Here is a 14,469-nt window from a genome sequence, read left to right on the forward strand (position 1 = left end):
AGAAAGGGGTTTTTACCACTGTGGCCATGGACAACATCGATCACAACCCTTTAGCAACTATGGCTACTACCTCTTTTCATGGTACCAGCATAGATAAAATACTTTGTTATACTCCATTATAGTCTTGTGCTTGTATACTTTTCAGTAGCATTATGGGGTCCTTTTCCAAGATGTAATATTGATAACAACCCAATATAAATGCTAGAAACAGATTCTCTGGCCTCATAAATATAGGCATAGATAAAAATTTCATGTCTATCTTTCTTAGCTGCAGAGTTATCAAGCAAAATGTTTCATGGCGGACATTTTGTGCGCCATCTTTATCACAATGGTAAATATAGTAGTAGGAGCTCTGGTGATATCTTCAATTAACTCTTCTACCCAGGAAGACATTATCTGAATAATTATTGATGTATTCATTTCAACAATGATTTACTCAAAGTGTCAGAAATCGAAACAACTAGCGGCCATGTTGAAATTTTGAGTGGACACCCAGATTTTTCAAAAGAGAGGTTAAAATGAGCACTTGTGCCAAATTTCATGCTTGTATCACAAACTAAAGTATTTTTCTACTTATCTGCTGTACTACAGTGTATGTATCCTTTCTAGCTCAGTCATTGGAAAAGGACTTTTATATTAGGGTTGTGGATTCAAACCCACTTTGGGAAGTAAAGCTTTTGAGGAGTGTTTCCAGGCACAGAAAGAGTTTATATGTAATTTCAATGGAATTACCTCTTTGTAACTTGTAGCCAGGCTAGTTCAGTTGGTAGAACATGAGACTTAATCTCAGGGTCATGGGTTTGAGCCCATATTGGATAAGGTCTGATTCTGAGGAAGTATTCATGTATGGGAATGTGTGTGTATGCACTTGTTATATACTCTTGCAATGGATTGCTCTAATTGTAACACAAAGCTTATCTTATTCCTATAGTCGTGGTTGGAACCCCAAGTTGGGAGAAGGAAAATTGTGAGAACTATTTATGAATGCAGTAATAAAAATGGTCTTCCACAATGTGTAGCCAGTCTTCCTAAGTTGGTAGAATACAAAACTTAATCTCTATGCATTAGTACAAGCCCCATGCTGGGGGAGAGAATATTTTGCAGTAGTGTTTATCTAACCAGAAAGAGCTTATATGTAATTTCAACTGAATGGTCTATTTGTAACATGTATCCCTGCTGGCTCAGCTGGTAGAATAGAAAACTTAATTCTATGGCCATGGGCTTGAGCCCCGTGTTGGGGAAAAGAAAATTTTGGGGAGTGTTTACAGAAGAGAAAGAGGGTTTGGGCATAACTGATATGGAATGACTGCTTTGCAACATGTAGCCAGGCCAGCTCAGTCAGTAGAGCACGAGGCTCTTAATCTTGAGGTTGTGAATGCAATGCCAAAACTAGGAAAGGGAATATACTGAAGAATGTTCATGAAGTAACAGGCTCCTTACAAAACTGCAACTTGCAATCTTTTGTTATTCCTTTGTAATGAATAGCGAGTTCCAGACTCGCCAACTGTGTAAATTACACACAAATGTTATACCTCATGCACGTAGATGAGTGCCACAAGGCACCTATAAAGTCCTTTGTGATACAAGGGGCGTGGCCCGCTATCCAGAAGGCAGAGGCACGTCCCCTTCCCTTCTTGTAATATCGGGAACTTCATTCCCCCCCCTTCCCTTGCTTGCTTATCCTAAAAAGTCTAACGTAAAGTCCCCATCGTAGAGTAAAAATGGCAAACCCTTAAAATGATTAAATAAGCCTTAAGCTTACATAATTTTACCTCCCTTTGATCACACCCTTTCAGGTGCTTATTATAAGTGTTATAAGAGTGCCATGAGATTCGGTGCCAAGTCTGGCACGGGTCTGCCAAACGACGTAAATCACGGTGTCAATTAAACCCAAGTGTATTTCGTCAAACTAACCACATGCATTTAGGGTATATCTAGATTAAGTAACCCTGTATTCTAATTCTTTAACATCAACCTTTCTTTTCATTTGTTTGCAACAGCCTCATATACCGTGGCCTTATAATCCTAAATAGTGATCGAGTAACTTTATAAATTTATCACTTTGTAACCAAATCCACAGTAATTACTCTTTTGCAAGTTTTGAAAATTACTTTATGTCCTGTTCCACAATGTACTCAGTGGTTAGAGTAATTTGTTCCAGTATGTCATTAACCGTAATGCCACAGAGAGTTTCATAAATCTTTTAAAAGTAAAGCTCATTGCAAGGCAGAATGTAGAGTAACGTACAGTATCTTCTGCTCATTTCTTGCTTAAATCGATGTTCGCACCCAAATGAAGGTGCATACGTCATCTTGTGTGAGGAGCTATTATAATTAGCAAGAATTCGCTAGCAAATTGCTCCCTTTTCGTTTCCAGTCTGCCGATCTATCGATAGACATATCTATCTATCGACATGCATGCCTACCTATCTATCAGCCTGAGCTGGACAATTGGTTAGCACGGACAGCATGGCAAGGGATTAAGAGATTTTCGGCCACTCCTGTTAAGTAGATAATTCCTTATTCGAGGCAAAAGTGAATCTGTCTGGCCAACTCTTTCCAGGCAACCAACAGCCCCAGCTGCGGGCACAGCTGAAATGACTCAACTCCCTATCAAAGAGCTTGCCCCTGCCCCAGCAGATGGCATAAAAGGACAGACAGACAGGGCCCGCTCTCAGAGACTCGTGGGACGATATGGTGTAGAGACACAACGAACACACTCATCACCAACCCCATGAGGTGGACCATGCCCCTCGCAGAACTACACCCTTAGCTCATCCCTTCTCCATCTAATCACGTGGCCACTTAAAGTATACTTTTACCTTCGTGCACTTAGACCGCCAACCACGTGTTACCTTCGCTGCTGGCCTGATCCTAACACGAGGGCTACCCACTCCATTACCTGGCGCTTTATGAAGTCACCCACATGTTGCCCGCGCCGTTGGCACCCCTACATCCTAGCACGTGAAAGATCAATGCCTTCGCCCTTGTGAATCGGGAGTCAACTACATGTCGCCTTCTTCGCTGGAACCACTTCTCTCTTACTGTAAAGTGCTCTGTAAAGACGTCCTTTCAGTTACGCTTTGTCCTCGTAGAATTTACTTAATTTGAGTGCCAGTAATCACAGAATCTTTTGTTCAATTCCACCCGTGCTATTCGAGTGTCTGCTTTCAGTGCTTTGTTTGGCAGGCGGGTTCTGTTCGAAACCAGCTGCACTCTGCTGATCGGACGAGTTCGAATCTAACTCCGTCAATGAAGAATAAGAGAATTTATTTCTGGTGATTGGAAATTCATTTCTCGGTATAATGTGGTTCAGATTCCACAATAAGCTGTACGTCCCGTTGCTAGGTAACCAATTTGTTCTTAGCCACGTAAAATAAATCTAATCCTTCGGGCCAGCCCTAGGAGAGCTGTTAATCAGCTCAGTGGTCTGGTTAAACTAAGATATACTTTCTCACTGCTAATCCATTATTAACTCGTCGAGGCCCCATTGGCACCCTCAGTGCAGCTTCGAATTCATTATTCTTTTGTCTATTTTCACTACTGGCGTATAATCTGTGTATCTCTCATTTCAGAGGGACCCTATATCGTGGAATCTTCTTGGACTGTTTCATTCATCCAGTAGGAATCCCCTTCAGGATCAATAATTTAATTGCATTTCTCCTTCCTGTACTAATGTCTTCTATGTAAATATACTCCTTTTAGTTTACCCACGAGTTTACGTAATATTTCCCTTCAGAAGTAAGAGCCTTACACTCATATGAAATTCCTCCTTTTCTCTTGTTTTATGTTTCACTGGAGCCTTGTGATTCTGACAAGGTCAGAATCACAAAGCTAAATTATCTGTAAATGTTGCTACTTGTCTCATAGAAACTATCTCAAAACCAGATTGTCCAGAAAAAAAAAACATAAAAGTAAGAAGAATTGTTTGTATGCAACAGGATAAAAATTGCCTCTTTGTAACACGTAGTCCAGCTTAGTCAGTTGACAGAGCACAAGACATTAATTTTTGGGTTGTACATCTGAGCCCCATATTGGAAGAGGGATGATTTTGAGAGAGTGTTTGCCTATAGGTAAAAAGGTTTGTGTGGAACTGCAACTGAATGGCCTGGCTTTTGTTGTGGAAGCCAGCTAGTTCAGTTAGTTAAGAACGAAACTAAAATTTTGTTACCACTGGTGCGAACCACTTGTTTGGCAAAGGAGGATTTTGAGATAATGTGTACATTGGTAAAAAGAGTTTCTATGCAAAGTTGCAACTGAATGGCCTTTTTGTAATGTTTAGTTGGACTAGTTCATTCAGTAGACCAAGATACACTTCATCCTGGTGCTATACAGTAGATTTATTCCATAAGCTTGGTAACAGGTTGTTTTCTAATAGTATCTTCTGGTGTCTGAGGAGTTGGGATTATTGTAAAAATGTAAAACGTTAGTTAAAAAAAATTTACGTTGGGAACAGAATACTTTTAGAATAAAGACTGTAAATCTATGGACTGTAAAGTCCTTCATGAAAGAAGTAAAATAACAACATAATCATGTCCCACACTCATTTAACCACTGTCCTTCTGGCTTATAACATATTTCTAAGGTCTACAAAAAGTTTCCACTATAGTTTTCTTTATTTGACAGGAGTGCTAACTCTAATTTCGACACTTCTCCTTAATCCAGTCTTAGGGGCAGCAGAGAAAGGGGGAATATCCAAGGTGGTACTTTTACTTCTCGTGCACTGATTTTTTTATTTATTTTTGATGAGATGCTAGCTTAGCTGAGTTCTACACATATAGTACTTATCTAAAGAGAAAAACTTTTATCCAACATTTTGTTTTCCACTGTGGATAGGTATATTTTTTATATCAATCCCAATTCCCGTGAAACTCTGATATGCAATTCGAAAAATATGTACGTTTTCCCATCGTCGTTCTATTGAAGCACTGTAATGACATGTAATTGGAAAACAATCAATCGCCCAACGTGGGGCTCGAACCCACGACCCCGAGATTAAGAGTCTCGTGCTCTACCGACTGAGCTAGCCGGGCACTATGGGACAGAAGGCTGCTATGTTATCAGAGTAGTAAGGGTCTTCTCTTCCCTTAAGGCGTCCCTGAAGTGTGACAGGATTTTGAAGGAGATAAGAGGTTTGATGTGCACTATAAAAGAACAGGACTAACGTTCTTCATTGGGCCCATATATCAATATGTTTTTAATCAAGTTTCACTGGATCATTATTTCTGGCATTAATTAACCATGAACAATAAAAGACAAAAGAGGATGACCATGGTCAGACTAATCTCCACTACAACCATGCTCTCTTCTCAGATACTTTTTCTACGTGATTCCTACATAGCACAAACTATTTTTTCGACTTGATCCCTACATAGCAAAAACTATTTTTTCGACGTGATCCCTAAATAGCACAAACTATTTTTTCTACGTGATTCCTACATAGCACAAACTATTTTTTCTACGTGATTCCTACATAGCACAAACTATTTTTTCGACTTGATCCCTACATAGCAAAAACTATTTTTTCAACGTGATCCCTAAATAGCACAAACTATTTTTTCTACGTGATTCCTACATAGCACAAACTATTTTTTCTACGTGATTCCTACATAGCACAAACTATTTTTTCGACTTGATCCCTACATAGCAAAAACTATTTTTTCGACGTGATCCCTAAATAGCACAAACTATTTTTCGTGATTCCTACATAGCACAAACTATTTTTTCTACGTGATTCCTACATAGCACAAACTATTTTTTCGACTTGATCCCTACATAGCAAAAACTATTTTTCGACGTGATCCCTAAATAGCACAAACTATTTTTTCTACGTGATTCCTACATAGCACAAACTATTTTTTCTACGTGATCCCTACTTAGCACAAACTACGTGATTCCTACATAGCACAAACTATTTTTTCTACGTGATCCCTACTTAGCACAAACTACGTGATTCCTACATAGCACAAACTGCATAATTATGAACTTGGTCGAAGGAACATAGGAATCTGATCTATTTTGTAAATAATAAGTCAGGTAACATAAGTGGATGATTCTTTAAGCAGCAGTCTTTAAACCTTGTTTGTAGTGTGATCGTACATTTGAGTGCATACCAGCTCATGATTTTTAATGTGCAAAATGAGACAACAGAAGTCTTCCAGCAAATGTGCTCAGGCGCTGTTAAGAATCGCTTTCCTGAATTGTTCAGTATTTTAGCCTGAAAAAATTAATGGCAGTCGGAACGAAATGATTCATCTATACTTATTCATAAATAATCAACATTCGGTCTTTTAAAATGTCTTTTCTTTCGGGGATTGTGCCTCACTTATTTTCTTCTAATCAGACCTGGGAACCTGGGATAGATAAGGACACTGCACTGCCCAAACAGTCGGTCTTTCCGTTTTAGATTGTTAAGAACGCTACGTAAATAGTGATAATATTAAGGATTAAAACATAGATGTACATGATTTTACAAAGATCACACACACAAGAACAGAAGTACCCTTTTTTGCTGCTTTAGTTCAAGCTTGCCTTACACTACAGCACGACCGACGCCCAAAGGTTTTTAGTAAATGTGGTGAGATATAAATGGGCGTTACAGGCCAGTTATGCATCCCTGTACTCTACGAAGCCAAAAGCAAGGCAAATCTTGCGCAATCTTTCAAAAAAAAAAAAGGGGGTGCCTATCGGAAATCATTACTGGTCAATATATATATATATATATATATATATATATATATATATATATATATATATATATATATATATATATATATATATATGTATATATATATTACTGACGATGAGGACTGTGAGCCCTAGAAAGCTTGCAACTTTTCGTGAATAAATATATCTGCTAGATACAATCCAGATTTAATGAGGTCCTGTCAGTAATTGTATTAATGCACAGAACAATTGTGTAAGTGATAAAGTTAATATATATATATATATATATATATATATATATATATATATATATATATATATATATATATATAATCATCATGAAGCTACAAAATGTCGCTTAATATCAAATCCACGCTACCTCAGGAATATCCCCGATGGGAATTATCACCGAAGGGGAATTTATAAGTGATAAGTGATGGCTCCGTGGTAACGTCGACTGGAGTTGCTGGATGGCGCATCTGTGTCGTGGGATCAAGACTCGGCAGTGCCCGTCCATTTATCACTTATAAATTCCCCTTCAGTGATAATTCTCCATCAGGGATATTCCCGAGGTAGCGTGGATTTGATATTAAGCAACATTTTGTTGATAAAAAAATGCCATATACAGTATATATATATATATATATATATAAATAAATATATATATATATATATATATATATATATATATATATATATATATAAATATATATATATATATAATACAAATCCTTTAATATCAATTTGCTCTACCTCCGGAAATAATATATTTTCATATATGTTACCTGAAGGGGAATTTTTTAGTTGATAAAGTTCTTCGTCTCGTGGGCTCGAACTACAGAAGAAGAAGAAGTCAGGACTACAGTGACGCCCTAAACCACAAGGCCATCAATGGGGGTAAAAGCTGATACTAACTCCAACCTGCAAATCACTGTCGAACTAAAGTATTTCTAATTAGAATCGATATCAACCCAGCTCTACCATGTTAGCCACGTAGTGCATTTGTTGCATGCAGCAATATTATGAATGGATTTTATCACATCACCGTGATGCACATATAAGCATTAAGCTACAAATGTCCTTTAATATCCAATTCGCTAACATGGTAGAGGTGGGTTGATATCGATTCTAATTACAAATACCTGAGTTCGACAGTGATTTGTAGGTGGGAGTTGGTACCAACTTTTACCTCCCTTGATGACCTTGTGGTTTATGGCGTCACTGCAGTCCTGAGTTCTTGTTCTTCCGTGTTTCGAGCCCACGAGACAAAGAACTTATTTTCAATTACAAAATTCCCCTTCAGGTAACATATATGAAAATAAATTATTTCGAGGTACAGCGAATTGGATGTTAAAGGACATTTGTAGCTTAATGCTTGTATATGAATCACGGTGATGAGATAAAAAAATTTATATTTATATATATATATATATATATATATATAATATATATATATATATATATATATATATATATATATATATATATATATAAATATATATATATATATAAATCAAGAAAAAAATAAGAAAACATACAACAACAGATGATAAGCACTTTAAAGAATTTACATGAAACAGCCATGACAAAATATATGCATGCATACAAACGGAAATACAGCTTCAAAATCCCAGACATTTTATACCTCGATGCAACCTTCCACACCATAAAATACAATCATACGAAGGAAATTTACAATCATCACAAGTATGTACGTAAACTAAACACACACATGAAACGCATGAAGATGTAAAAAACAAAAATCAGAGGAAGGAATGGAAATCAGTCAAATTGATAAAAAAAAAAAAACGACAGTGATAACGAATTAATGGAAAATAAGCGACGACAAACATGAGCAAGTAAGCAACAGCATACAAACATCCTGAACTGATAATAAAGAGAAGCAGGATTATTAACAAAAATATTATCAATAATGCGCTGCCATGAGGTTTTCCGCCTAAGGGCATGTCGTGAAATGCCTCTTTGTCTCCTGTCTTGAATGCTTTCTGCCTCAGTTCCAAGATCTTTCTGCCTAACTGACTGCTTTCCCTTTCCCATCACTTGTCCAAACCATCTAAAGTCTATTTCTGCCTTTAGACTCCACATCTCCCAGCAGATGCCGTCGTTTCTAACACGAACTTCCCAGCGCCCACCAGCCGAGAATCTCAACCTTTTGTTCACAACTCTTCAGTCTCCATCGTCATGGCAAGTGCTCATATCTCCACGAAGTAGAGAAGTGAAAATCTCAGACATTTTTTATATTTTTTGTATATTTTCATAAATGTCCTAACTGGATCATTTTTTTAATTACCAGCAGTCCAGCCAGCTCTCTTGCAGTTAATCCGTGACATTATGCTCTTATTCTTGATGTCTCTTCAATACAGACTTCGCAGTCCATCATGTTGTCTAGGCAACCGAAATGATCTACTTCCTCCATGGTCTGTTCATCCACCAAAACATTATCCCCCTCCTCTTCCCCCTCCATTTCATATTAGATGTGCTCCACGTGTTTTTACACTTGATAAAAATAGCTATTGAAATATTAAAAAAGAAAATGGTAAAAATGAAGAAGAGAGCACGACCCACTCCAGGGAATGGATATTAGAAGGAAAGGGGAAAACAACGTCCGTAGCTCTAGATTTCTGGTGGGGGAAATGTTCACTAAAAAAATTTAATTTTCTGCTCAGTAAGCTGCAGCAATCCCTACGTAATGAAAGTCCCACTGTAATAGGAAAAATGACTGTAATTATAATAATGAAGCAGTAGTAATAGGCGTTTCTGTTATTACAAATATTATCAAAATAAAAGATGTTAAAAAAAATTTATTATTACTGTTATAATTCTTCATTAACGACCATAACAATAATGCCAGTGTTGGCGAAAAGTGCATAATTATCATTATTGTTTTTATTGTGAAGGAAAAACGAAATCAAATCATAAGTATACCTTATTTTTACGAGACCACTGAGCTGATTAACAGCTCTCCTAGGGAGGGCTGGCCCGAAGGATTAGACTAATTTAACGTGGCTAAGAACCAATTGGTTACTTATAAATCTAGCCCCAATCACGTAGTAAATATAAAAAGAAAATTATCGGAAAACTATGCCAATAAGGAAAACAAACAAAATTACGGAAGTCAATCAGAACAAACCAGCTTCATAGGGCATTCATTCCTAAAAAGACCCCATGCACTCTGCTAGGCCCGAGTTCGAGTCTCCGACCGGCCACCGAAGAATTAGAGAAATTTATTTCTGGTGATAGAAATTCATTTCTCGGTATAATGTGGTTCGGATTCCACAATAAGCTGTAGGTCCCGTTGCTAGGTAACCAATTAGTTCTTAGCCACGTAAAATAAGTCTAATCCTTCCGGGCCAGCCCTAGGAGAGCTGTTAATCAGCTCAGTGGTTTGGTTAAACTAAGATGTACTTATTTATTTGTACATGAGCAACAAGAGAGCATTATGGCATCAAGACCAATTTTTCGACAGCATCGGATTTTTTAAAACTTTTATGCCATACAGTTTTCTTTCTTTCCTTCGGCTCCTCTCTCTCTCTCTCTCTCTCTCTCTCTCTCTCTCTCTCTCTCTCTCTCTCTCTCTCTCTTCTGGTGGTCGTCCAACAGTTAATCTGGTCAGTACTTGAATAAGCGGTCTACATGAAATACCAGACACGTCTAGACTGAATCCCCTTGAAAATCTCATCTTAAATATAACTGCTGAAAATCGAGAGGGTAGCACCTTCTGGAGCCACCCCTTCAGGAAAAGTGGGCGCCATGGTCAAATGGTGCGGTGCTCAGTTCACACTGCTATCCTGGGTTCGTTCCCTGTCTACATTCCACTAGTTCACCCAGTTATAAATTGTTGCACCAGTCTGCTGAGGTCAAGAAAAAAGGGCGTGGGGCTTGCAACCTCAGCAATAAAAATTTGCTGAGGGAGATAAAAGTGTGTGTAGGAGGTGGAAAGACCAAAGTCTTGGCGGTTCAAATCTACCTTGACAATCCTCTACTGATGTGGAGTAAATAATTTTTCCGGAGCATATGAAGGATAGCAGCAAATTCCACAGAAAGTTATTTTTCGTGTACCAGTAAATTATTCCGAGAAAGCTATTTTGATATTTCAATCTCTCTCTCTCTCTCTCTCTCTCTCTCTCTCTCTCTCTCTCTCTCTCTCTCTCTCTCTCTCTCATACTTGAAAGATATTCACGTACGGCCAAACGCGGAAAGAAACATTTTGATATTACATGCACAAATAAATCTCCGCTGCCTCTCTCCGAGACTCAGATACATAAGCACCCAGCCCTCTGCCAATGAAGAAGCCAGATGCGCATTTCAACTTCAATTCTTTGAATACCTAAGAAGACGATACTTCGTCTTCGTGGCTTCCTCTGTAAGTCCGAAGGGCGTCACGCTGACGCCGTTAAAAGGGGCAGAATCATCGCCGAAGTCATGTTGTGACAAAGGCTATGTTTTTTCGTCTTTGAATGTAACTGCTTTCAGCTGGGATGTCGGCGGCGGAGATCCGTTCTAATGCCAAGAGTATAATTGTCTTTAAGTCAGTTTGTAACCACACAAAAGTTGTTTTTAAACTACTACACACTTGTAATTAAGTACAATAAATTACAGAACGCACGGCAGCTTTGTACCAACTACTGTACAGTAAAAATATTGTCTACAAAAACAACACCAATGATGACTGGAATACCAGTGAAAGTATACTACGGGATCATCTGATTATAATACGATGAGGGAATAATCAAATTAACTATCACAACAGTATAATCACAATGAGATCAACCATAAATAATGACTGGATAAATAGGTTAAGTATGCAGACCATAATAATCAGATTAAATAAAAGTATACTAGAACTCCTACTGATCTCTCACTAATAGTTCATGTAAATATGCAAAAAGCCTTATCACTAATATTATATATATATATATATATATATATATATATATATATACAGTATATATATATATATATATATATATATATATATAATATTATATATATCTATATATATATATATATATATATATATATATATATATATATATATATATATATATTATATATATCTATATATATACATATATACATATATATATATATCACACACACATATATATACAGGTATATATATATATATGTGTATGTATATATATATATATATATATATATATATATATATATATATACATATATATATATATATATATATATATATATATATATATATATATATATATATATATATATATGAATGCCCCCTTGGTCTAAAATTCATGCATAATGATATTTCTTGCAGCTGTAATTAAACGTTATTGGGCTATTCAGACATATTAAATCATTAATCTAATTTTATTAAGCTTCTCTAGCATTCGTGTGTCACACTTCATCTGTTCCTATTTTCTAATTTTCATACAGTATGTAGAATGTCCATATTTCGTTTAAATAAGGAATCCTTTCTGTTCATTACTCCCCACTTTTGTGCTCTCTGTTTACCGTCAGTGGGCGTCTATCAACTGACCTGTCTGTCCGTCTGTGTAGTATAGTATATATCTCTCTCCGGCCTCTAAATATTTATTTACTAAGATTAAAGTAATTCTACCTTAGTCATAACTTTTGAAGTATACGAGACAGACCTCATTTTTGTCATGTGCACTTCCAAAAATAATGATATGCTTTCATTTGAGGGGAAAGGAAGCTCAGGACTTGCTTTTCCGAAGTGGAAAGAGATAATTTCCTTTTGTGTTTTACTTTATAATTTCCTTTATTTTATGTCTTGCAGTTGTATCGTTAGAACTGCTTCATTTACAAATGGTCGCAAATGCTTTCTTGTTGAAGGTCTCATTTCATATCTTAACAGTTTTTCTTTTATTTCCCTCATACAGTTTATTTGATGCTTTTCTGACTATGGATGCCGCTTGGCATGTTATATAATAATAATAATAATAATAATAATAATAATAATAATAATAATAATAATAATAATAATAATAATTATTATTATTATTATTATTATTATTATTTTTTTTTTATTATTATTATAAAAATAACAACCACCTCCTGCATCAGTCAGTTAATTACTCATGAGACTCTAACTTAACGTTATGCCCGAAACATAATCACAGTAAATGAAATGGTTTACTGGTTGCCCAGGAGCGCGCCCCTGTGCCAGAACAAGCCTGACACAATATAAAACGAACAAAACACTCACTGGACAGCGACGCGAACTCCCACAGCGACAAAAGTCCGCTGACCACCAAGCCACTCACCCTCAACGGCCAATCTGCCTCGGGGTCATTTAAAAACCACCCATGCCCAGTCTCTTCCCTCACGAAAGTGCGCCACGAAAGGAACACAGGTGGTTGGTTAACTTGGATTAACCAGGTCTTATCCCACAGCACAGTCCCTGGAAGATGTGTGAAAGGTCTGGGGAGGACCTCTGGACTTCAACAACAGGGACACTAATAAAACCCGAACCCAACATGAGAAACCCAAGAAGGATAACTTTGGCTTTACAGGGGAATCTCTCTTTTCTACAGACAAGCTAATAAAACTTATTCCCCTGCTCTTGGGCCCAAACTAATGAAAGAATCTCTCTCATGGGTAACCCTGATGAATCTGGGACGAAGAGAATGGTTTGAAGACGATGTCACATGGACGCGTTTATTCTGGCATCTTTAGCGTTGCACCAACATACTTTGCCAAAAGTTAAAAAGGACGGCGCAAAATTCAGAGTAACACTGATACTCGTTTGATAATGATTTACCTATCATGCGTGCGTTAAACGTTACGACCATTCACTTTGCTGCCTACGGGGCCTCATTGTGACCCACTGCCCCTAGCAACAGACCCCAGTACGTCATTGCTTTGTTTCATTTTAATCCAATCACAAGGAGGAGCTTCAGTATACTGTATAGTGCCTGCACGCTCTCCAGACTAGAAACAACGAAAGGTGTTGTACCGTCAGTTTCGAAAATTTACTTTGAGAGGACTCCTCTCATGATGAGGAATGCGTAATATACTCGTATATTTCACACACTATTAATTTATCAATGGACAAGATTTCTGTCTCCCCCTCCCTCCTCAGCAGCAAATTAAATGCCTAAGTTTAAGTTGACCGTTGTGGGTTGTAGCTACGGTGAATAGCAGAGATAGAGAAAGAGAGAATGAAGGGAAAAGTATCACTGGTCATAAGTGATAATTGCTCTGTCACAACATAAAACACTGCAACGGTGGAAGGGTCTCGGCAAGATAATACCCAGCTGAGATGAAAATATTCGTAAGAGATATAAATTTTCTCTCTAATATTGCACAATATGTCCAATGATTTTCACGTCAGTCATGAGACTGCAACACTTTAAATTTTTAATCAAAAAACACTGTGCACCAAGACACTATTTTACCTTGAAAGAACCCACCTCTCTCTCTCTCTCTCTCTCTCCTAAAAAGTTTTATGATACTCTCCAACGTCTTGCAAAAACACAACTGAAAGCATTTCTAACCCATATTCACGCCGCTTATTCAAGGTGAGCGCTTGCTTATATTTATCGTTTCGGCTGAGATGAAATTCGGGAAAAAATGCTTAGGAAGTCAAAAAAATACAAGAAGTTTGTTTTCCTTTTCAAAAAGTATTTTTTTTATCCTACTGTATAACCTTTTCCCTTCTTTGTACTTACATTTTCTCATCAAGTAGATGTCACGAAATAAAAAGCTCTCTCAACCTTGTTTTAAAAATAAATTTTCATTTATCAATACTTATTTCTTATTCCTACAAATTTTGTTTTTTACTTCATAA

The 14,469-nt window shown here is 37.0% G+C and overlaps 1 non-coding gene across 1 annotated transcript; it reads right to left on the minus strand.

Moving 5' to 3' along the window:
- Window positions 1–4,959: 4,959 nt before the first annotated feature.
- TRNAK-CUU (transfer RNA lysine (anticodon CUU)) lies at window positions 4,960–5,032 on the minus strand. Its single transcript has one exon. It is a non-coding gene; the product is annotated as a tRNA-Lys (tRNA).
- Window positions 5,033–14,469: the final 9,437 nt, after the last annotated feature.

The sequence above is a fragment of the Macrobrachium rosenbergii genome, chromosome 48 (assembly GCF_040412425.1).
Source record: "Macrobrachium rosenbergii isolate ZJJX-2024 chromosome 48, ASM4041242v1, whole genome shotgun sequence".
In the NCBI taxonomy this organism is placed as follows: domain Eukaryota; kingdom Metazoa; phylum Arthropoda; class Malacostraca; order Decapoda; family Palaemonidae; genus Macrobrachium; species Macrobrachium rosenbergii.